At 41.9% G+C, this 25,342-nt stretch overlaps 1 protein-coding gene across 1 annotated transcript in view; it reads left to right on the top strand.

Moving 5' to 3' along the window:
• Positions 1–25,342, top strand: part of Negr1 (neuronal growth regulator 1) — a 727,531-nt gene that overhangs the window by 494,597 nt on the left and 207,592 nt on the right. The window lies entirely within an intron of this gene.

Below are 25,342 nucleotides of genomic sequence, written 5' to 3'. Positions count from 1 at the left end.
GATCCTCAGTGCTTCTTAGAAACACAAAAGGAAAAATTCTAATCATGACAAAATCATGCTTAATTGCTACTGTTCTTTATCTTGTAGTGATCAGATTTTTATATAATTAGATTACAGAGACACACTCAACCCTCACACATGCACAGACATATGCACAGACAAAATCACATACACTGCTCAACAAACACACACACTCAACACAGAATCACGTGCATAGATACAATCCCACATGCACTCAACACTCAAACATGTACATGCTCAATCCCACACGCATTCAACACAGAAGCACCTACATAAACCCAATTGCACACACATAAAAAAGAGATTCCTGCTTTTCTGTATGGGGCAGCAAAGCTGCTGGTAATGTGTTAATAAAAATCTGGATTTAAATATAAACTAAATAATAAGCTATATTAAAACATTTGTGAAAATTGAAAACTTATCTATTTTAATGACCTTTCATAATAACAACCTTTAAAAAAAAAAGAAGGGCTATTTCATAACATTTTTCTAAAACTTAAAAGTCTTTCCAAAAATGTACTTTCAAAGATTTCCCAGATAGCATATAATAGCATATAAGTATATATACATATGTGCATGAGCACGTGTGTGTGTGTGTGTGTGTGTGTGTGTGTGTGTGTGTAAAATGGTGACTATGTGACATCTGACATCTAACACAAGCAGGAGATAAAATCAGCTTGGAAGTTTTATTCACATTTTTGTTTTGGAAAACCATAGCCACCGCTGCTGCCACTTGAGAAGGTGTTGCAATTTGGATTGCAGACCGGCTTCCATGGGTTGATCTAGTTCTTGACAGTGCCACTGTCAACTTTCTGCCTTCTGAGGGTGAAAAGCAAGCACCAGGCAACTCCGCCAGCACCTTATTCTTGAACTGAGCAGTGTTTAGTTTGTGCAAACTGCAAGCGACTGATGCTGCACACAGTGCCCTTACTACTTCCAGCTGTTAATTCAGGGCCACTGGGTCACTGTACTGTAAAGCCACACCCCTCAACTTTAGAGTCTCTACCCATCTCCCAAAGTACCCTGGGCCCACCACTGAAGATATCCTCTCAGCTGACTGTTATTAGGTGTGATTTCAAAGTTTGTGCTGGATTCTCTCTCATAAGGATTGCCTCCAAATCAATAAAAACAAAGTTAAAATTCTTATTAAAACTATCCATGTCTTCTCTTAATGAGTTTTGCCAAGCTGCTAATGCAAAGGCCTAATATTTGTCTAGTTAATCTCATCTTCCATTAATCCAACCAGTGTGTAAGAGCCTACAGTCAGAGCCCAGGACATGGTAATGAATAAAATAGACAAAGCTTCCTTCTTTGTGTAAATTCCATGGCTGTAAGAAAAGCTGCTGATAACATTCAGTATTCTACTGAATCATACGTATCAGAGGAGGGGAAAAGAAGGGGAGTGATGGTGACTTGAAGGCAGATTGCAAGCAAGGGTGGAGAGAGCTGCCATTTAAACCTGGCTGTAGGGTGTCATGGCATAGGAGGTGGCATTTGACCAAATGTGAATACAAAAATGGTCTCCGGAATGCAGGTACTCAGTATACAGCAGCCAGGATGGTCCACCATGCAGGAGCCTTACACCTGGGAAGGGCTGGACATGTTGATGAGGCTGACACAGAAGAGAAAAGACAGAGGTTGTGCAGCTGAAACCCAAAAGGATGCACAAAGGTAGCTCTTTGAGCCAAAGGGCAAATGTTGCAGTTTCTCTTGTGTTAAATCCTGTCCAAGCTGTTCAGTAAGCCTCCACCCAACTGTCACTAGCCATGAGACTTGCCCAGCTCCTGGGTGATCTCCCCCATCAGGCATCACTTGGGAAGAACAGACTCACCGAGAGAGCAGCTGACACCACTGGCCCTTGGTAGTGCTCAGTCAGTGTCAGTAAGTGGAGATGAGCTGCAGGAGATGAGAAGGCAGAGGAGTGAGCTGGAGGAGAGGGCACTAATGCTGTCTGCAGCCTGGTACTGTGCCCTGGGGCACAGCTTAGTGAGTCTGACCATCTCCCAGCGGTGATGTTTTCATCTCTCCAGAGAAGTGAAGTGCAGAGAGGTCATGTGACTACTCTAGATTCAGTGTGCTTCTCTAAAACCAAGTGTGGGTTGGGATGGTCCACGTGTCTAATAGAGGATTTAAAATACCAGTAAAAGCATGTTGAGACCTGTGCTCCTGCAGGGCATCTGAGGTCTCCTCATCCTCCCGCACATGCAAGCTGTTTCTGGAGAAGGGAGCTAAGAGGAAACAGGCCCAGGCAATGACCTCTGCAGCAAGGTCAGCCTTGCCTTGTATTCTCAACTCTACCCCATCCTTCATTACTCTGCGTGGCTCCTGTTCTGCCCTCTGTCTCTGTCTCCATGTTTTCTTCACTTTTCTCTGCCTTCCACAACCTGGCTGCATGGTAAATGAACGGGGTCCATTGCACCACACTTCACTCTCTGTGGGTCCCTGTAAGCACCCACACTGGTGACCCCTCCTCACTAGATACTTCCAATCTGGAATTAGCTGCTCTGACCAGAGCTCTGCTCCTGCTCTGTAGGGTCTGAGACCGAGTGTGTTCTCAGTTCATGGTGTGCAATTCAGACACTGTTTCTATCCTGACAGAGTGTGTTCTCAGTTCACGGTGTGAACTTCAGATGCTGTTTCAGTCTTGACAGACTGGCTGATGCCTCGATGTCCCCATCTCTTTCTGCTGAATCTCTTTTTAATCATGTCCAGCCCTGTCACTTCCAATGTTTTTATACCAACAGGGGCTCATATTCTACGCGAAGGCCCTGGGTAGTCCCCACACACTAACACACACCTAGAAATTCTGCTCTCTTCAAGACTCAGAGCTCATGATGACCACAACTTGTCTCTGCTGTAATCTAGGAGTTGAATATTCCCCTATCCTCCAGACTGAACAAGCCTTGTTGTCCTCTCCACAGAAGCCCACGCTGAGAACTACATCCTTTAGTGACTTTACAGCAGGCTGTTCTTGTACCACAGCTCCTGATGCTGACAGGACTCTCGTGTCTGCTTCATTTGAGGCCCATGCATCTTTCAGATGTTTATGGTCATGCTGAGGGTGAGATGGGGAGTGATGTCTCTTGGTGTTTCTCCCAGTGGCTTAATGCTGTACGTCTTACAATCTTACCAGATGACTGTAGTTGGGGCAGATCCAATCCTTCCTTGTAGTTGTGAATCCTCAATTTCCTGGTTTTCTGTATGTTCTAGATATATCTTCAGGGCTTACATACCTCCATACACACTGTGTGCACATCACATGTGCATAACACATACATACAAAAATGAGAGAGAGAGAACCTGAGGGGCAGTCTGGAGGTGGAGGTGAAAGCCCATGGGTGGAGACTTTACTATTCCACAAAACCAGCCTGCCTAAGGGCAACACACGGAAGACATTACCAAAAAGCACAGACCTTGTGAATTCTGACTGGTGTCTGAGTTCCTGGTGTGAGTGCTAACTTCTGGCTCTGATTCAGTTACTGAGACAATAAGTGCCCCTTTCCCTTAAGCGGTCTGTGCTGAGATGCTGTCTCTAGGAAGAACACCATGTGTGCTGGAGACAGCCCCGGCAGAGGAGAGCATGTGCTGCTTTCGCAGGGAGCCAGAGTTCAGTCCCTAGCACAAACTTCGGGATGCTAGCAGCCACCTATAACCTCAGGTTCAGCGGGATCTAATGTCCTCTTCTGGCCTCCGTGGCACGGCACACACAGGATCACATAATGGAGCACAAATCAGTAAAACGTAAAACAAAATCTCCCTGCAAAGAAAGAAAGCCATAGTGAGTACTGATTCTTCGTCATAGTCGTCACAGAAACACACAGTGTATCCGTGGGTGAGCAGAGCTCAGTCAAAGTGGATCAGAGAATGGCTTTCTGCTTCCCTAGAACCAGATGAGGGTAAAAGGCCCATACCATATGATTACTGATAGAGTCTGGGTTTCATAAGGAGCAGAACACATTCCAGCAAACACCTGACAGAAACAGCTGTAGTTCAGTGAAGATCACATAAGGAATATCCATGTCTCCTCAATACCAATGCCACAACTCCCAGCAGCTGACATTATACTCAGGGACAAACTTGGATGCTCTCCTCCATGCATTCTTCAGCCTAAGGCCATTTCCTGGGAACAACACTTTTGTTACTTTTTTACCAAATCAGAATGATGACAGGCATAAAAGCAAATGCCATTTCCTAGAAGAACAGGGGCTTTGAACAGCTGGAGTCAGCTCTTCCATCCTTGTGGTGAGAGCAGAGATACTGGCCTCCTTGGCATATTCTCAAAAGCTTCAAAACTACTAGAACTGTACTGTAGCCCATAATAATCAAGGGCTATATCAGAAAGGATGATGAGCCTTGACAAACTATGGAGCTCAGAAAATGGGCTCTAGAAGATACATTTTGAGAAATCCCAAAGAAACTACCATTGTATTGTAAAAGACTTATTTTCATTACTTTTCAGTGTGTGTCTGTGTGAATGTGTGAGTACAGGTGCCCATGGGGGCCAGAGTCATCAGGGCACCTGGAGCTGCCATTGCAGGTGGCTGTGAGCCATCTGATCTGGTGCTGGGAACATGTTCCTGGTCCTCTGCCAGAGCAGCATATGCTCTTAAGTCCCGGGCCATCTCTGCAGTCCCAAATACTGTCTTTCTTGTAATATGTTTTGATGTAATTTGAAATAAAAAACAGTTAAACCAGAGTTTGGGATTTTTTTATTTTAAAGCTTATCATAATGAATTTATTTATCAATTACATGATCCTAACCAAAAGACTAAGCAGAAAACTAAAAGGGCCATGGGAATAGCTGATAAGTGGCAAGTGGCAGGCCCACTTCCTGAGCTCTTGCCAGGACCATCATGCTGGAACTGCATTAATAAGGAATGAATCACTGAAAAGGGGACAAAGAGTCCAGTGCCATCTTTTAAGACCAGGCACACAGATCTGACCCATATTGAACTGGAGCTTTTGTGGCTGGTTGAGAGGCCTCCCTAGACTGCATCTTTTCAAAACACCCTGACTTGTGTTCCCAGCCAAAAAATAGCAAAAACAATGTGTAATCTTTCCATCAAGTAACCAAATAGTTAACCAAGCATCTAAAACACAGTGTGGGAGAAGCTTCGGCACATGCTTAGCAATGGAGGGCTATGATTCCACAGAAACAGCGAAGAAATGAGGCCACAGCTTCCTGTTCTGAGAGCCTGTGATACAGAAGCTGACCCCTGAGGCTCTCTGAGGGGAAGACAGAATCCAGGGGGAGCAGACTTCAGAGAACATTGGCAGAAAAGGCACAGCAGGACAGAGGTGGGGAGCAGGGGTTGAGATGGACAGACAGACACCTGCAGAGCAACCTGTTTTTCTTACAAAGGCTGGGAAAGAGACTCACAGCATGATTTAAATGTTGTCACTTGGTGTAAAAGTGTGGGGAGGTACCTAGGTATAGACTGACCTTTACGTTGGTCTCACTGGGAGGAAAAACTTAAAATTCAGTTTTCAATAACTTAAATGCATTCACGACAAAGCCAAGAAGGGTTTTTGTTGTTTTGTTTTGTTTTGTTTAACTACAGCCAAGGAACAAAACCCACATCACATGTCAAGCAATGAAAACACACCAACACGCAAACAACACCTCATCCTGGTAAAAGCCACATGCCTCCCACCCACTCACAGCTCACCTCTTCTCCTGTTCCTTCTTGTTCTTCTGCAGAGCCCAGAACACCTGCTGGTTTTCTCTCTGAGCCCTTTCCCTGTGCTTTTCCCATGGTACCTGCACCATGATGCTCAGCTCTCCAACACAGTGACCCCTTATGCCCATCCTGGTGACTAGGAAATAACTGACGGTTGTATCACACATTTGAGGAAAGTGGGGGATGGGCCACTGGAGAGACTAAAGATGAAAAACTTTAGCACATTGCTGGTGGAATGTTGAAGCCTAACATGCTGCAGACACTGTAATATGCAGCTCAGTGCATGGGCATGCACACACACATGAGCCACAACATGATCAGGTATACACACACACACACACACACACACACACTACCCATTACACAACCATGTGAACCTATAGGCAAACATCCACATGCCCCTGATTGCTGTAAAGCATCTGAGCTTTTTACTTGTTGTTTTGTGCTGTGGTGACAGGACTCAGAAACCTTGATCAGCCTCATGCTCTACGTTTCTCAGAAATGACTGGGACAGAAATGCTTAGCGATCCTATTTTGAAATTGCTGACAACCATCCACCGTCTTCTTTTAAACTGTCAGGTACAACCTAGAGTGAGTCTGTGCTGCTCTCCTCCGTCATCCCTCATCAGACTTCACAATCCCAAATAATGGTGTGAGAATTACTGACGAGATTTTAAGAGAAAGGTAGTGCAGGGTCTGGGGAGGTGTGCTTAACTGAAATTCTTTTCACAGCTTATACAATAAGTTGACTTAGTTAAATCTCTGAGAGAGATTAGTGTTTTTGTAAAATCTTAGTGATTCTGATTTCCTTCTGTCATACATTAAATAAATTAACACTTCCCCCAACTTGTCTGGTTTCCTTTCACTTCCAACATTGAAAGTGTAGTTTCCCCCTTTGGACAACCAGTTGATGACCTGTTTCTCTGTGGAGTGTGTGTGTGTGTGTGTGTGTGTGTGTGTGTGTGTGTGTGTGCATACATGCACATGTGTGCACACAGAGCCCAGAGGGTAAAGTCAGATGTCCTTCTATATTGCCCTTCATGCTTTGAGGTGGGTCGCTCTCTAAACTCTGAGCTCCCCAATTAGGCTAGACTGACCAGCAAACAAGCTTCTGGACTACCCATCTCCAACTTCCCAGTGCTGGGATTACAGGTATGTGCTGCAATGCCTGGGTTTTTACATGGTTTGGAGGATTCCAGTCCTCCTGCTTGCATGGCATGTATTTTACTAACAGAGCCATCTTACAGGTTCAAGGAAATCATTTTAATAGTTGATTTCAAAAGCAATGGGATACAAAGCAGAAAGACTATGAATAACTGTACTCACATTTTTAAAAATTAAAAAAATTATAAAAATTACTTGAAGTTTAGAAGTCACCCAAAGATATATTAGGTAAAAAAAAAAAAAATCAAACATCAGAGATAAGGGTCTAGTTTACTTTGTCAAATCTTCTCTTCCTAACAGACCCGTGGGCAACAACCGTGCCTATTGAATAGAAGTTAGTAATTTTCTCAGCTCATGGAGGATTTGTTAAGTACCTATAGGAAGTACATGTGAGCAGGCTTGTAAATTTAAGATTGTCCTTAGGATATGTTCATGTTAAACGAGGGTTTGTTATAATAGATGCTCTCAGCGACAAGAACACTTAAAACAGCAAGAATTTGAGGAACAGAAGAACTTACAATGAATATATTTCACATATCAGAAGTTATATGTGTGTTTCACAACTATCACCCCAGCACTAAGGACTTTGAGGAAGGAGGATTTCAGGACCTGGAATTGGAGATGTTTTCTACTCAGTAGGCATTGGCATAAGTTTAGGGCCATTAAACTGCTTTTCCAGCACAGGCTCGGCTGACATTAAATTCTGTTGGATGCTCTCATGACATAATGTTCACCTATTAGATGTGAACACCATAGCCAATATACAAAGACTGCATTGATTTAAAGTATGGTGGTGCAGACTGTATCTGTAATCCCACACTGAGGAAGGAGACGAGGATTTAGCTACCTTGCACCTGCTAGCCAGCCTGCTCAACTGGATAGCCCTAGTTTCAGTGAGAATGTGTGTCTCACAGAATAGGTGAGTTCTTGGCTGGGCAGAGCTAGAGTGTGGGGCCCACCTGGGATACAGGGGATATCCTGTGTCAAAATAACAGTAAAAAGGGTTTTTCTTAGAGCCTGTGCTGTTGGTGTTCTGGCCAGGAAGTTGTCTCCTGTGTCAATGACTCCAAGGCTCTTCCCCACTTTCTTCCTCTTCTCATAGATTTAGTGTATCTGGTGTTATATTGAGGTCTTTGATCCACTGTTTGAGTTTTGTGCAGGGAGATAAATATGGATCTATTTGCATTTTTCTAAATGTAGACATCCAGTTAGACCAGCACCATTTGTTGAAGATGCTGTCCTTTTTCCATCGTGTAATTTTGGTTCCTTTGTCAAAAGTTAAGTGTCCATAGGTATGTAAGTTAATTTCTGGGTCTTCTATTCAATTCAATTGATCCTCCAGTCTGTTTCTATGTCATTACCATGCAGTTTTTATTACTGTTGCTCTATAGTACAGCTTGAGATCAGGGATGGAGATACCGCCAGAAGATCTGTTATTGTACAGGATCATTTTAGCAATTCTGGGTTTTTGTTTTTCCACATGAAGTTTAGAATTGTTCCTTAAATGCCTGTAAATAACTTTGGTGGTGTTTTGATGGGATTGCATTGAATTTGTAGGTTGTTTTTGGCAGGATGGCCATTTTCACTATATTAATACTACCTATCCATGAGCATGGGAGATCTTTCCATATTCTGGTGTCTTCTTCTATTTCTTTCTTCAGAGACTTGAAGTTGTCATATAGGTCTTTCACTTGCTTGGTTAGAGTTATGCCAAGATACTTTATATTATTTGTGGCTGTTGTGAAAGGTGTAGTTTCCCTAATTTCTTTCTCAGCCCGTTTGTCATTAGTGTATAGGAGAGCTACTGATTTTTTAAATTAATCTTGTATCCAGTCACATTGCTATTGGTATAATGTTCTTTTAAAATGTATATGCCTTACCCTTGTTAATTCAAATGCTGATTTCCCCACCCCCACTCTCTAGTTTCAATCTGGATATTGCATTGTGATAACTCACTATAAGCATCCTGTCTCAACTCTCGTGTAAACAGGAGAAAATAAAGCAACTAGATACAATGTTGTACAATGGGAAGAGCCAGAGGACAGGAAAAAGGGGAGGAGCTAGAGAGCAGGAGGTGAGTGGGAGGAGAAGGGGTGAGAGGAGAGTGAGGAGAGCAGAGCTGGAGGAGAGAGCTTGGAGGATGTGGAGCATGAACCAGACCTAATATTTCACAAAAAGCAAGTATAATGTGGGAAATCTAAATGTTAGGAAACTGAAAGCTTGGAGGTTTAGGAAGCAGGAAATATTGCCCAGCATTGTGCTCTAGGTTAACTAAAAACCCAGTCTCTGTGTGGTGATTCGGTTATACAGCTGCTGAGGATTAACAGCAGCATTACTAGAAGATAAACCAGTAGTAAATATTAATCACCGCCTACAACACATTGCTGAAGCTCTTTATCAGCTGTAGGAGTTCTCTGGTGGCATTTTTAGAGTCACTTATGTATACTATCATATCTTCTGCAAATAGTGATACTTTGACTTTTTCCTTACCAATTTGTATCCTTTTGGTCTCCTTTAGTTGTTTTATTGCTCTAGCAAGGACTTCAAGTACTATACTGAAGAGGTAGGGAAAGAGTGGACAGCCTTGTCTTGTTCCTGATTTTAGTGTAATTGCTTTGAGTTGTTTCTTTCCATCTAATTTGATGTTGGCTATTGACTTGCAACTAGTAATTGAGACCTCTTGAAATTGAAAAGCTTCTATAAGGTAAAGGACACTATCAATAGAACAAAATGACAGTCTACATATTGGGAAAAAGATCTTCACCAATCCTACATCTGAAAAGAGCTAATATACAAAATATATAATGAATTCAGGAAATGAAAAACCAATAAATAAAATAACACAATTAAAAATACAGCACAGATCTAAACTGAGAATTTTCAATAGAGGGACCTCCAATGGCTGAGAAGCACTTAAAGAAATGCTTGACTTCTTTAGTCATCAATAAAATGAAAATCAAAAAGATTCACATTCCATTTCATACTCATCGAAATGCCTAAGATCAAAATCTCAAGAGACAGCACATGCTGGTGAGGATATGGAGAAAGGGGAACACTCCTCCATTGCTGGTGTGAATGTAAACTTGTACAACCACTTTGGAAATCAATCTGGCGCTTTCTTAGAAAATTGGAAAAAGCTTTACCTCAAGACCCAGCTATCCCACTCCTGGACATATACTCAAAAGATGTTTTACCGTACAACAAGGACACTTGCTCAACTATGATCATAGCAACTTTCTTTGTACTAGCCAGAACCTGGAAACAACCTAGTTGTCTCAACCAAAGAATGGATGAAAAAATTGTAGTACATTTCCACATTGGAATACAACTCAGCTATTAAAAACAAGGAAATCATGAAATTCACAGGCAAATGGTGGGAACTAGATTATCCTGAGTGAAGTAACCCAGACCCAGAAATATACACATGGTCTGTACTCACTTATGAGGGGATTTTAACCATGCAATAAAGGATAAACATACTACAAGGCGTGAACCCAAAGATAAATAACAAGAAGGAGCCAAGGGAGGAGGCATAAATATCACTTGGAGGGGAAGACGGAATAGACAGATGCAGTGGCTGTAGAGCAGGAACAAGGTAGGAGGGGGCACAAAAAGTTAAGAGGGTGGAGAACAGACCTGGGGAGGGAGAGGACAGAAGGCCTATAGGGAAAAGAGAAACTGAGGGTGGGAGTATCTCTGTGACAAGCTGGAGACCTAAGTCATTATTGGCTCCTGGGAGGACATGAGGGGGATTCAAGCAGAAACTCCTAGTAGCAGAGGCCATAGAGATTGAAGACACCCTTGAAGTAGACTAGCCTGCTGGTAGAAGGAGGGAAGTAAACACCAAACCACCCACAAAAACTTCAGACACAAATTTACCCTGCCTGCAAGATGTACAGGGATCTTTAGAGCAGATAGAGCAGAAATTGAGGGAATGCCCAACCAGTACCTGGCCCAATCAATGACCCACCCTATGGGAGAGTGCCAACCCCTGATACAATGATTGATACTCTGCTAAGATTTCAGACAGGAGCCTGTCAGAGTTATCCTCTGAGAGACTCTACCCAGCAGTGCCTAAAAACAGATGCTGAGACTCACAGCCAAACACTGGGAGTACTTAGGGAGTCTTATGGAAAAGTGGGAGGAAAGAGAAATGGACCTGGAGGTGACAGGAGCTTCACAAGAAGACGAGCAGAACCAACTAACAAGGGCCCAGAGGGGCTTGCTGAGACTGAGGCATCAACCAAGGACCTTGCAGGAGCTGGGCCTAGGGCCCCTACAAAGATGTAGCAGATGGGCAGCTTAGGCTTCATTGGGTCCTCTAGTAAGAGAGGTGGGGACAGAATTGGGCAGGAACTCACTTGCTAGCTTTTTGATCACTCCCCCCTGGTGGGACTGCCTTGCCAGGACACATGGGAAGAGGACATGCTCAGTCCTGGTACAACTTGATGAGCTGGGCTGGATAGAAAAGGGAGCTGCCCTTTTCTGAGGAAAAGTGGAGAGGCAAGGGAAAAAGAAAGGAGGATAGGACTCAGAGGGGATGAGGGATGTGACTACAACAAGGATGTAAAGTGAATAAAAATATTAATTAAAATAAATAAAATGTAAGGGGGAGTTTTCTGTACCTGCTTTAATGGAGTCACAGAGCCCAGAGCTCTGTACACGTGGCACAAGTAATGTAGCATGGAGTTACGGCCCCAGGTCTTGGTTTCATTTATATACTTTGCTATACAGCTCAGGCTGACCTTGTACTTTCTATATAGTACAGAGTGACCTCAAACTTTAATAAACCTGCTCTTTCTCCTGGGTACTGTGCTACAGGGTGTGTGCCAGCATACCCAGCCATTAAAGGCAATTTTAAAATATCCCTAAGTAAGGTGTGCTTTCTAACACACTGAAAAGAAAATTTGGAACAGGTGAAGAATGAGTGGATTTCCTGCAGGCAATCCCTCGATAGTTTTGTTTCTCTGCGCGAACTTATGATACAAATAGGCCAACAGAGAATTCAGGTTCCATTACTCAGGCAGGCTGTGAAGAGCAGAGTACATCACTCACTTAGGGCTCTGGGCCACAAAGCTAATTCAGCAGGACGGTACTGTGAGGCGACAGATGCTGACATGGGCTGTAATTCATGTCGTCTCTGTAGAGCTTTGAAAGCACGGTTAGCCAAAAAACAAGTAGAATACTAAAAACTGTGTCCCTGCCCGTGGGACTAATAGGGCTGAAGCAGGGGTATTTCAGTGAGTGTTCTTCAAGAGAACTGTGTTACAAACTCTGCATCCTCCCCAACATTTGAAGGAGTAGTCAGTCCTTCCCAGTTAGCATGTGCAGTGATGCATCCATGAGTCTTTGTCTGGCTAAAGTCACTTCTGAAATGAGTATGTTTGTGGCTTTCAAAAGAGGTGCAGTCATGCCCTCACCTTTCTAATGCAAACACTTGAGTCTCACTGTCAGAAAAGTGTCTCAGTGAGCCTACCCTGATATTTTTCAATTTACAAAATATTATGTAAATGAAAAGATATCATATGTAGTCTAGTTTAATTTCTTCAATTTAGTGACGAATATTTATGATTTACCCATGGCATGTTTGTGTGGATAACTTTATAGCTAAATGATAGTGCATTAACTGAGGAAAGGCGCCAACACAATTTTCTCAGTATACGTAGGTTGAAGGATATTTGGCCAGTTCGTGCCTTTAGCAATTATCAGTAGTAATGCTGTTACTACTTATCCTAGCATCTGTCAATAATCCTGGTTGCAATGTGATGTGGAATACCATCTTAATTTTAAAAATCTGCTCCAATGTTTTACCTATTTCTTAACTGTTTCTATTGAGGTTTTTAATTTTTCTCTTACCTTTAAAATATTGGGGTTTTTATACATGTTTAATTAGAATCCAGATCGCTTCCCCTTGCCCTTATCTGACCTCCCTGTTCTCCCATCCTAATTCCTTCCATAACTTCCACTCTTAAATCAAGAGCCTCTTATTCCAAGATGTTCTCTGAGACACAGATGTGGGGGCTGTGATATAGATGTATCATTCTGAGCTGGATTCCCCACAATCCACTGGTCTCAGTGCTGTGTCCAGTGAGGGTTTCCGTGATGCTCTCCATTTGCTGTAAAGAGAAGCAGCTTTCATATGGGTGGTAGCTACACTTCTCTGTGGCCATAAATATTAGAATTTATTCATGGTGTGTGTGTATGTGTCTGTGTGTGTTTGTCTTTACCTTTAAAAAGTTAATTCCTTGAGTTGACAATGCTCACCAAAAGAACCACAGACTAACAAAACCCCAGTATCAGTCATGAGAAATGTCCTTCTGAATGTTTGGTTAAGGTAGTTCAAGTGACTACCAAAACACCGTAAACCACATCTATTTCCCTTGGTTGCCTTTCAGCAGTTGAGGATAGGCCCCTGTTGCTGAACGTAGAGTATTTGAATGGTTTTAGCTGAATCTGAGCTCAAAGCCTCCTTCCTGCAGTATAGCTTCTATAGTCCCAGAAAATACTGTGGAAACTGTATATGGAGGGAAGCAATCAATAGTCCATCTGCAATATCTATGAGCCACAACAGTGACCAGCAGAGCAGGATATCAGTAACGGTGCAAGAAGTGGTACGTGTTGGTGGTGACTAACAGCTGTCTAACTTGAGCCATACCCTACTCAATTGGACAAACACAGTTCTTGGTGCTAGAAACCTACTCTAGTGACCCAGGGCTAGTGACGTCATACATCTTACAGAGATGTAAGAGAGTCTGCTATAAAAGCACATGACTAAACCAGCATAATTTCAATTGAGTCCTATAGGTTTTCTCATGTAGCTTTTTACTGAATATTGTGAACGTATGTCCTAACATTTGTGATTTGTCTTACATTGTGATTGACCAATGTTTTCTTTCTTTATGTGGCTTGGAATTTAACTTAATTAATGGGGTCCTTTCCAAAGAAAGTTTTATTTAATTGTCTTGGAATCCATATTATCAATATCTCTCAGGTGGATTATGTGTTTGGTGTTTATGTGAGATCTACTTGCCCAACCCGCCTTGGTGATCTTACAGAATTAAGATCCAAACAGAGTTCAACAGTGAGAATTCACTTATATTATGTAGAATGTGAGTATGTGTAAAGGGGATCCTTGTAATTTATCATAGTAGATGGGAAACATTTATCCTTTCATCATTACATCCTAGGACTGCTATAATTTATTTATAGATACCATCAAGTTCAGAAAGTTCTGTTTCATTTTCTCACTTTTTGATTCAAATATTGAATTCTTTGCATAACTTTTCTTAATGTAAATATAGTCACTTCACTGTTGCTGCTGGTGGTGGTATAGTGAATCATATTGCCTAAATGTTTCATTCAGATGAGCCACAGTCTGGTAATGTGGTTTTTACTCAATGTTGAACAAATTTGACAAATTCATTCAAAGGTTTTTCAGGTCTCTGTTCATGGTTGACATGCTATGTCTTTTGTTGGGATATTGGTATAATAGTACCCACTTATAAGGAAGTAGAGAGTTGTGCTATTAGCTTTCAGAAAGAATTTCTGCAGAGTATGTACTATTTCTTTAGAAAAGTTGAACAGTATGTACACCCAGAGTTCTCTCTATAAGTTTAATTAGAAATTTGGTTTCTTGCACTTGAAATATGTTGACTATGCAGGTTTTCTACTTCTTCTGTGTTGTTCAAAAACTTGATTCATTTGATCTGAATCATCAAGTCCATCAGCATATGTTTGCTTACTAGCCATCCACTTTTCTTGGAACATCAGTGTTACTGTCTTTCATGGTTAGTGAACATCATTCTCTATTCTCTACCAGTCTGCTTAAGTTTCATTCATTTCAGTGATCTTTTAACAGATCAACTTTTGGTTTCATTAATGTTTTCACCAATTGCACATTTTAGACTTTATTGATTTCCTCTCTTTATTTTTAACATCTCTCTTGTTTTCTCATTTCCTTAATTTGTAATTCACCAAACTCACTGATAATGGATTTTGTCCTTATGGTGTGATGTTGCTTTGCCAGTGGCTTGCATAGCTTCAGACAAACAATATGAAGTTTTTCTTATTTCTGCATTTTAAGAAAAAGGCAACAATTTTCTTTTTTCTCAACATTGAGGAATGCCTTCCAATGACTCTATAACTCAACACTTAACATTTAACATTTGTTACAACAAATGTTTAACACTTAACATTTGTTACATCTTGATTTTTGAAGCTTTTTGTCTGTGAAGGGTCATTCCTTTAAAACTTATGAGAATCTCTTCCTTGGGGAGATGTAAACAACATCTCTTTCCTCCTAAAGGTCTAAATAACAACCCAGAGTAAGTCTCTACCTGCGCGGATGATGCCCTCCCTATAGCTACATAAAGTGAGACCCTCCTTTAACCCTGTCAGTGTAGCCGAATGCAAACAGGAGAATCAGATATGAATGACTGGGAGAGACAGGGCTCTTGAGTGAGGATTCAGTGAAGCTCTCTATTATCCCCTTCCTTAAGGCGATGTTAGTGTTCATCAGGCCTCAGAATGAGTTCTTGCAAACAGGAACTGCTGATCTGATGACCACAACGGACAGATAACCTTCAAGTAACTCGTTTCGCCTGAATTCACTTCTCATTCCTCTTCTCAGCAAGGTAATGAGGCTTCCGTAGAGCACAGCCTGCCTTCAGGTAGACAACTGTGTGTCCACAGGAATCCCAAGCCAATGTTTTCTGTTGTCCAAAGTATGAAAGAGTTGGATTTTAGCTTTTAATCATTTATGGAGTGGTAAATATTAAGATGATATATATGGTCATTGTTCCTAAAGTAAGGAATGAAACTCCAGAAGCAGAATTTTAAATTAGAATATTTAAATATATTTTAGCAGTCTTTTCCTTATAAAGATCTAATACTTACCCCTGTTAGAATGCAAATTAGTTTTGCAGAACAAAATTCCCTCTAGTCTGTAATTTCTGCTTATAGCTCCAGACTTACCCCTACCTACTCTCTTGAAGCTAATGTTGAGACTTAATCCAACTTCCAGAGTCTTGTTTAGGACAGTTTCTTCTCACAATGATGACAAATAGCACCTTGTATTCATGCCAAATGTATCACTTAGTAGATGTTATTAAAATTACCCGCTCATTCTTTTGTTTCCACGATGAACTGTACACTTTCTGAGGCAGACAGGCTTTTGTTTGCTGCTCAGCGATCTGAGTGCAATCACTGCCACCTGAATGAACTAGGGGTGGAAGCATAAACAGCAGATGACAATCAGGAAAGAAAGAAAAGATTGTCAACTGAGGGCTTTTCCTCACTGCTATCTGGTAGACTATGAAAGTGTCGAAGAAAAGGCCCAGAAAAGTTGAGCTTTCTATTTACTGGTTGTTTTATTTCCTTCTGCACCCTGTTGGAATCATCTCGGAAGGTAACTTCTGTAATTTCATCTTTTCTAATAACCCTTTTCTTATTGCACCTTCTAATTACATTACCTCTGTACTCTAACAACACTTCCCCGGATTGCATTAACTGATATATTTTTACTACATTCTCATAAAGAAATATTCTCTTTGAATTCATTTTTTATGAAAATCACTTGTATTATTCAGAAGGATTAATGACCTCAGCAACTTCATAAATTATTCCATGAGAACTTTTTACCTTTTACTGTTTTTGAAAATTATATGGAAAGTATAACATGTATGTGGAAGCAAAACTGTAGTCCACAAACTGTAGTCACCACTGTGCCAGAACAGTGGCAACCAACAATGCCAGTATCTTAATTGCAGAGAGCCCTGGCTTATGTTAGCTAAGTGTGTGGAATTTGTTCTAGGTTTTCATGGCAACAAATTTGTTGTTACTGTAGCAAGTTAACGCAAACTTAGTGATATTAAAGAACACATGTATCCTCCTGTACTCAGCAGGTTAGAAGTTTAGTACTGAGTGTTCTACGTAGAAGCAAAGTATTGGCAGGTGTGTTCCCATGTAGAAGCCATAGTGGAGAATCAGGACCTGGATGGTATCTGAGGGATTTCTACAACTTTCCATGAAGTGGCTCATACCTCACTTCACCATTGTCTAAGTCAGAAGTGGTTGGTGTTGTGGAATTTGATATTAGACTTTAGAGGGCTTCTCCACCCCAGCTACTTCCCAGATAATCTAGAGAGTCATTTATAGAATTATAAAAGCTTTAAGGCACCGTAGCTGGTCAGGTAACAAGCCTCTAAGCTATTTTGTTATTTCCTAGCTACATACCCCAAGTTACTTGCCAGATTTTTTCCTGCCTGGGTTGCTTATGTTCCATCAGCCAGCCATCATGGACAGGTGATCATGGTCCATTCTGCTCCATTGTGACTTTCTTCTCTTTGGTTTCCTCTCCTGCTTCCCCTCCTCATGGTCCCCCTCTGGACCTAAGCTCAGAACCTAAGCCCACCTCCTTCTCTTCTGCCCAGTCACAGGCTTCAGCAAGTTTATTAACCATGTAACTTTGAATTAGGTAAAGCCAAGTTTACACAACAAAGACCAGTGTATGGTGTACTCAACCTGACTGCAAGCAGATCTTGGGGGAGCCAGTAATCAGCATTAGAGCACATAACACCAGACCAACTTCCAACCAGTTGGTAGAGGCATTTCCATGGCTCCTCTTTGTGACTGTGATTCTGCTGCTCCTGAGACTGCTGTGATTCAAGTGAGTCCTCCAAATGTTTCCCTTGTGGTAAGGTTTATAACATAATACCATTGAAAAGTTCACCTTTTACTTGTGATCTGATTACCCCAGTGACCAGGAGAAATCTTTCTTTGTAGGAGAAATTGCTTTGATTAGCACACACACAGACACAGACACACACACACACACACACAACACAGGACCTTGACCTTAAGAAACATGAGGTAACTAAGTCACTTTATTTTAAATCAATGCCATGGTGGTGATGCCATGGCAACCATTGCAAAAAACAATCACATATACATATAGCATTTTGCATAGACAAAATTGACAGCTGGGTTGATGTATTGATTTTAACCCAGTAGGTTTGCACTAACATGCTACAGCAACCACAGGAGTTTAATATGAGATCCAAAACCATTTTTCAGATGTCAACACCCATCCAAATTACATATTATTGTTCCAAAAACCAGAATTATATGCACATACCTTAATCTAGTTCTTACCCCAAGCCATTCTGCTGCCTGATTTTAAATTTAGGCATCTGGGCCACATGTGAATCAAACCTGGAGTTTTAGCAGTTGGTTTTTTATTCCACATCTGTAACTGAGTTCATTCGCAAAATGCTTAACCACTTCGTGGTTACTGCCTTATTCTATTGAGAGTTCACCTTGTCTGTGGAGATCCAACTCTGGGACGTTCCACAGATGTCAAACTCAATAAATGCCCCAGTCTTTCTATTTAAAGTAGGTTTGTGTTTGAATATAACTGGATCATGTCTTGCACTTTACCACATAAACTATTTACAATGCCTACCACAGTATAAATGTTCCATAAGTAGTTATGTTATACTGTTTAGAGAACAATGATAGAAAATCAGTATGTAGACATTTAGTACAGAAACTAAAAAGAAAAAAGTTTCTGGATGATTAAATCCATGCATTCAGAGTCCATGGGTTCAGGGGTTCAAAACCATGGAACCTATCCCATGAGTTAACTCTAGTCTTGCTAAGGAGTTAATTCAAAGAGAGGCATTTAGCATCTTGAACAAAATAATGACTGACAGAAAAATAAAAAAGTATTAGTTTTACTTTATTTTTATTTAATTGTTAATGATAATATTTCTAATAGTGTTGGAGAGGTTAACTGATCAAGACAATATAGTCAACAACTATAGCCCTAACATGAGATATGGAATAAGAAAGGGCCTTTTATTTCACAGGCCATCAGTATAATAGGAAGAAAAAATAGGATAGAATTGCTAAGAATTAACATTTCTATGCTGCACAGGGTCCGAGTGATCTTTCATTAGATGTGTTTCTTGATGCTAATTTTGGTTTTTAAGGATGCAATGTGGGCTGTAAGACTGGCCAGTAAATCTTAAAAGGCTCCTTTGAGTAGCTAGCTTGTCTCTTGAGGGAACTGAAGATTGGAACATCACATGGTTGGCTAGGGTAGGAAGAGTTCAGGATGTTAGCAGAGAAAGGCAGACTGCAAGAAGGTTGGCTATGAGAATTCATCCCAGTCTGCTGTTCTTCAGTTTCATTCACTCTTTGATAATTTAATGCAATGTGCCTTAATCATATTCCTTATAATTCCTCTCAGATCCATCTTCCTTTCCCCACTCACCAAATTTTGTATGCTTTGAATATTTTTGTTGTTTTTGTTTGTTTCGTTTTTAAACCCATCAAAACCAATTTGTGCTGCCCATATACTTAAGTATATGGGGCTATCCACTGGAGGTCCACTCACCAGGGGTCACAACCATTACAGAAACCAAACTCCATACCTCCCAGCAGCCAATTGCCAGTAGGTCCATAGCTAGGGATGAGACTTCATGCCCACTGCCCCTTTTCATGCTGGCAGTTTGTCTAGTTTGATCTTGTGTAGAACATGTGTGTGGTCATAACTGCTCTGAATTCTCATGAGCAACAGCCCTGCTGTGTCCAGAAAAATGACAATTTCCCTGTAGTCAGCCACTGTCTCGGGCACTTATAACCTTTCCTGGCCCTTTGTGCAGTAATCCATGAGACTTGTAGTGTGGGAGTATGACAGAGTTGTCTCATTTAGGGCTGAGCATTCTGTGCTATGACATTCTCTGTCCCTTGACCATTTGTGGGTCTGTGTTAATCACCATCAACTGCGAAAGGAAGCTTCTCCAAAGAAGGCTGAGAGATGTGCTTGTCTATGGGTATAATCTGGTAAGTCCTGAGGAGTCAGTTAAAAACATGTCCACTTAGTGGAATAATAAAATCAGGTTTCCCCTTAGGGCCTATGATCTGTATAGTTGTAAGTTCTTGGTGCTTGTTATGAGTTCAGTGTTGTGAAGCGGAACTTAACAGAAGCAGTTGGTTACTCCATAGTGTCCATGCCACTGCTGCGCCAGTGGGCAGGTCCTTCCGAGCTGGTTAAAACTGTAGCTCCTTGTATTCACAGCTATGTAAAACTGATGGTTGCTTTTCTCATAACATGGTTAGTGCCCTCTAGCACTGTGAAAGTGAGACAGTAAGGATGAAGCTTCAAGATTAGTGCCAGCTTGATTTTTTTTTCATGCCCTGTGACTGGAAGATCTAATGCCTTCAGCAACGGGGTCTTACTCATGCACTTCTGGAGGGAAGCTGAGAGCGACAGTGATACCCTGTAATTTCTGATGGTCTGTGGAACCTCACTGGCCAACAACTGCAAAAGAGGTATGCAGTTCCTGGCCTTAGGCTTGTTGCTTAGCCTGAGGTGTCCATTGGGCCTTGTTTCCATTACATCATTCTACCACTCTTACCAGAAAAGCAATGCTTTGAGGCTTTCTTTGGGTGCTGTTTTTATACTAGAAGCCTCCCAGACAATCGTGCATGTGCGTGTGTATGTGTGTGTACACCTATAAACACAGGAACAAGAAATAGGGAAGGCTATATTGGCCTTGAGAAGTAACTCCAATGAAGGGTAACCCTGCAGTTCAATTAGCATCTGATGGACAAGATGCGTGTGTTTACTTACCTGTTGAGCTGATAGGAGATCAGCTGGTTGTCTTTGTTAGCATTTCCTGCTCAGCCTCCTAAGTCTCTATTAAAGACCACGATAAGGCAGAAATAAAACACTGAATCTAGTAACCCATCAGTGCAGAAGCAGTCTCCAAACTAAACTCTCCTCCACATCCAAGCCTGTGCATTATAAGAAGAGCAAATGTGTGTTTCATACTCATTGTGTGTCATACAATGATGTGAGTGATTTATTTGCATAACTTGTTCCCCAGGATGATCGCACAACGCAGGCTCTGTCACTGTCCTCCTACATCGCCTGTGGGCCAACTAAAATGGAAGAATCCAGAGAGGGGTATCATAGCTCAGGAATGATGAGCTCAGATGCTGGCCCAGCGCATCTACTCCCATCCCTGACTGCATAGTGTGAGACAGTGCAGAGAAGAGAAGCTTCAGTGCTTCGTGATCACAAGTGTGAGATTGCATAAGAAGCTGTTGGGAGATGGCCATTCCTATATGTGCAGATGAACCATTGTAGGGATATTGTACAAATTTTCAGGGTCATACCAGTGAGTTCTAGTGGCCGTGAGACTCTAACAGTACATCTTTCTGCAAGGAACCCTAGAAGTGTGAGATAACTCTTTCTGGGGAAAGATTTTGGAAACTGTTAAAAGTGGTTCTGAAGAGTGGTGGTTAACTACTGCTCAGCCACAATATCAGATGTGTGTAGAGAGCTATGACTGAGCTGGAGCTCCCAGAACAGGCTTGAGAATTCCTGAGGTAAAGTTGGCAGATCACAGGTCCTGGAGCCTGGGAACTAAACCTGATTCCTATTCAAGAGCAGCCATTTTTCTTAACCACTGAGCCATCTCTCCAGCCCTCCATTTACTTATTTGTTTGTTTGTTTATTTATTAATTTATTCTAGAGAAAAGTATGTCCCTATTTGGAAGAGATTATATGCAAAAGAAAATGGTTTACCTTATAGTCTTTCAAAGTTCCTTTCTTTAACCTGCAGTGTGGTATTTAATGTTTTGATAGTCTTTGTGATCTTAAAATGGATTGACAGTAGCTTTATGGGATTTGCTCTTAGCTGGTCACTTTGTGCCATGTCAAGATGTCAATCAACATGACAACACTTTCTAAGACTGCTTTACTTCCCTGTAACTAAAAGTGAAGTGGAGGCTTCTTCAAATGTGGAGTTTTAGTGCATGGGACTTTATTCTCATTTATTGTTTTGATTACTCATTCAATAAATATTTACTCAGTGTGTGCCATGTGAAGGCGACATGATGGTATACAGAATGACCAGACAGGAGCTTCCCTGGCAGGTGTGGAGGCATGTGACCAGAAAGGCTGGTGTGATAGTGTGCTCACATCTCCCGTGCACTTGCTCCTCCCTGGAAGTCCACCATGCTGTGAGCACTGTGGAGTCATTCTAGGATTAAGTTGATCCCTGTCTTATTTGGGGTAATTGTCTTTGTCTTCTTTCTCTACATCCACCAAACCTGGTCCTTCTCTTCCACTTTGGAGTGGGTTGAGCTGAATTGCACTGACGGAATAGTGTGTTCTATTGAATCCATCCCCTGATGAACACAGCTCTTAATTTTCCAACCTGGTATTAAGTTCTGGAAATACTGGCCCTAGAACAGCACAAAGGGGAGTTCAGAATGGGCATCTTACCCACATAAGGCAGACACCCTGTGCCGGCTGATGGTGGCAAGGCAGCAGAAGTCACAGCAGCCCTAGAGATTCAATAGCCAAGCAGGAAAAGCAGGGTGACTCTGGTGTGTTCTCTCCCCAGCAGGCTCCTTTATGGAGTCATGTGACTGACTGCTGACCGTAGCATCTCCTCACTGTCAACTCAGATCTCACTCTGAGGCAGGGTGGAGAAAGATCTCCAACATTACTCTGTAGACCATGGCATCCATGTCCATGGCAGGGACACATGCTTAGGCATGAATGGCCTCTCTGGAACTGACTGATGCAATGGTGACTTTTCTGAAAGTGGCATGTGTAATTTCATTTCAGAGTCTGCAGCATTTGTTCTGACCCTATTGCTTCTCACATTTCCCTAATAGATATATCTTCTCCTGGGAGGAGAGAACTCAAGTGATATACCCTCCCATGATAATGTACACACAGTGATGGTTGATGATAGAGAAAGGGACATTTTCTTCAGTGGTGCCACCACTGATAGGTGCACACATGCATATAAACAAATTGCCGGATTTCGGCAAGATGGCGGCGCTGGGAGAGCACTGTGTCAGAAGCGGGACAACACTCTCCATGCAGCGACCAGGAGACTGAACTCTGAGCCCTAAAACTACAGCGATTGTGTTTCCCAGGTGAGGTGAGGCTCCCAAGGCATGGGAATCGGTCGGGTCCACTCTCGGCTGCCCAGCCAGAACCCAGAAGAGATCCCTGGTAACTCGGGCACTGGGTCTCCCGACTGGAGCCGCACGCCTGCACTTCCTGATCACTTTCCCAGGCTGATCTGTGGGCACAAGGGTGCCAGAGCCTGAGAGTCCCAGTCGCAAGAAAACCCCACTGGGAAGGAAAGTTGCAAGTCTGATCACGGGTCACCCAGTCTTTCCCTGGAACTGATTGCGGGGACCCGCCACCATCACAACTAAGCTCCCGCAGACTAGTAGGCAGCTCACACACCGCCAGCCCAGAGACCTGCTTTGTACCAACTACTCCTTACAGACAGAACTGTGTGCCCCAAGACACCAGAGTCTTGGAGTCACTGTCTGAAGAAACCCTCAACAAGGAACAAGGAACGAAACAAAGGGGATGGAGTTAGGCAACCCAGTATATCCCTGGAAAAGGTCCCACAGACTGACCCAACCAAGGGAACTGCTGTGCCCCAGATAGCCTGCTGTTACCACAAGAGCAATACTCATCCGCCACAGATTACTTCTTGGGTTCTGGGGCACAGAGCCCCAAACTCAGACCTACAAAAGACTGGGAACCCTGAGATCAACCCCCAGATACTGCTCCAAGGGGCAACTACTTGTCCCTAAAAAAACCGACCAAACCACGGGACACACAGGTTACAGCAGCTGATCACTAAATTTACAGCAAGAAACCCAGAAGGAGGGCAGCTGTCTCCAGGACTTCTCTCGGTGAGAGGAGAGCCCTCTCAACTAAGAAGGACCATAGCTACCACCCAGGTCTCTATGCCTGAGGTGAGCTGTAGCAACTCCTGAAAAACACTGGCCATCCAGCGACTATACCCTAAAAGCTGAGAAGGCTTCCTTCAGAAAAAACCATCTTCCTGCCAAAGGGATTCTCTCTACCACAGGAGTCCAGGAACAAACAGAAACTAATTTCAAACACCTAAGATAGCCCAATGGGTAGAGGACAGTGTAAAAGTTCAACCAATAAAAGCCAGAGCAATATGGCATCTCCAGAACCCAGTTATCCGGAGGCAAATAGCCCTAGACACCCCAGCATAGTTAAAATTCAAGAAGATGACCTAACATCTATGCTCATGAAGAAGATAACAGGGGAAACAAATAAAATACGAAAAGAAATAGAGGAAGCTGCAGGCAAACAGTTTGTGGCCTTTAGAGAGGAAATGCTTAAATCACTGAATAAAATAAAAGAAACAGATGATTGTTCAAACAAACAGCTGAAGGAATTGATGGAAAAACATGAAAATACAGTCAGACAGGTGAAGGAAACCAACAAAATGGATCAAGACCTGAAAATAGAATTGGAAAAATTAAAAAAAAAAAAAACAACACAAATGGAAGAAATTGTGGAGAGAAAGAACTTAGGGAAGAAAGCAGGAACTACAGAGGTTAGCATAACCAATAGGCTACAAGAACTGGAAGAAAGAATCTCAGGTGTGGAAGATACAATGGAAGAAATTGATGTATCTGTCAAAGAAAATGTTAAATCCAAAAAATTCCTAACACAGACCGTCCAAGAAATTCAAGACAACATAAAAAGATAAAACCTAAGAATAATAGGAATAGAGGTAAAAGAAGATTCCCTGCACCAAGGCCCAGAAAATATTTTCAACAAAATCATTGAAGAAAATTTCTCCAACTTAAAGGAGAGGCCAATAAGAATACAAGAGGCCTACAAAATACCCAATAAATTAGACCAGAAAAGAAAATCCTCCCGCCACATAATAATCAAAACCGTAAGTATACAGAACAAAGAAAAAATACTAAAAGCTGCAAGGGAAAAAGGCCAAGTAACATACAATGGCAAACCCATTAGAATCACACCTGACTTTTCAACAGAGACTATGAAAGCCAGAAGGGCCTGGACGGATATCATGCAGAACCTAAGAGAACACAGATGTCAACTGAGGCTACCATACCCAGCAAAACTCTCAGTCTTCATAGACTGAGGAAACAAGATATTCAATGACAAAAACAAATTTCAACAATACCTACAAACAAATCCAGCATTACAGAAGACACTAGAAGGGAAAATACAACCCAAGAAAACTAGCTACATTCAAGAAAATACAGGAAATAAATAACCTCACTACAGTAAAACAAAAAGCAACCGAGCACACAACCGTATGACCACAGCCAACATCAAATTCAAAGGATCTAAAAGCCACTGGTCATTAATCTCTCTCAACATCAATGGACTTAATTCTCCAATAAAAAGACACAGACTAACAGGATGGATGAGTAAACAAAACCCAGCAATCTGTTGTATACAAGAAACACAACTAAGTCACAAAGATACACATTACCTGAGGGTAAAGGGATGGAAAACAGCTTTTCAAGCAAATGGATGCAAGAAGCAAGCAGGAGTAGCCATTCTAATATCTGATAAAATAGACTTTCAATGAAAATTAATAAAAAGAGATGGGTGGAGAAGGACACTT

Source organism: Psammomys obesus, unplaced genomic scaffold, assembly GCF_907164565.1.
Source record: "Psammomys obesus unplaced genomic scaffold, mPsaObe1.curated_primary_1811, whole genome shotgun sequence".
Lineage (NCBI taxonomy): Eukaryota > Metazoa > Chordata > Mammalia > Rodentia > Muridae > Psammomys > Psammomys obesus.
Note: the sequence above shows the minus strand (reverse complement) of the source record. Positions and strands in the feature narration are given on the sequence as shown.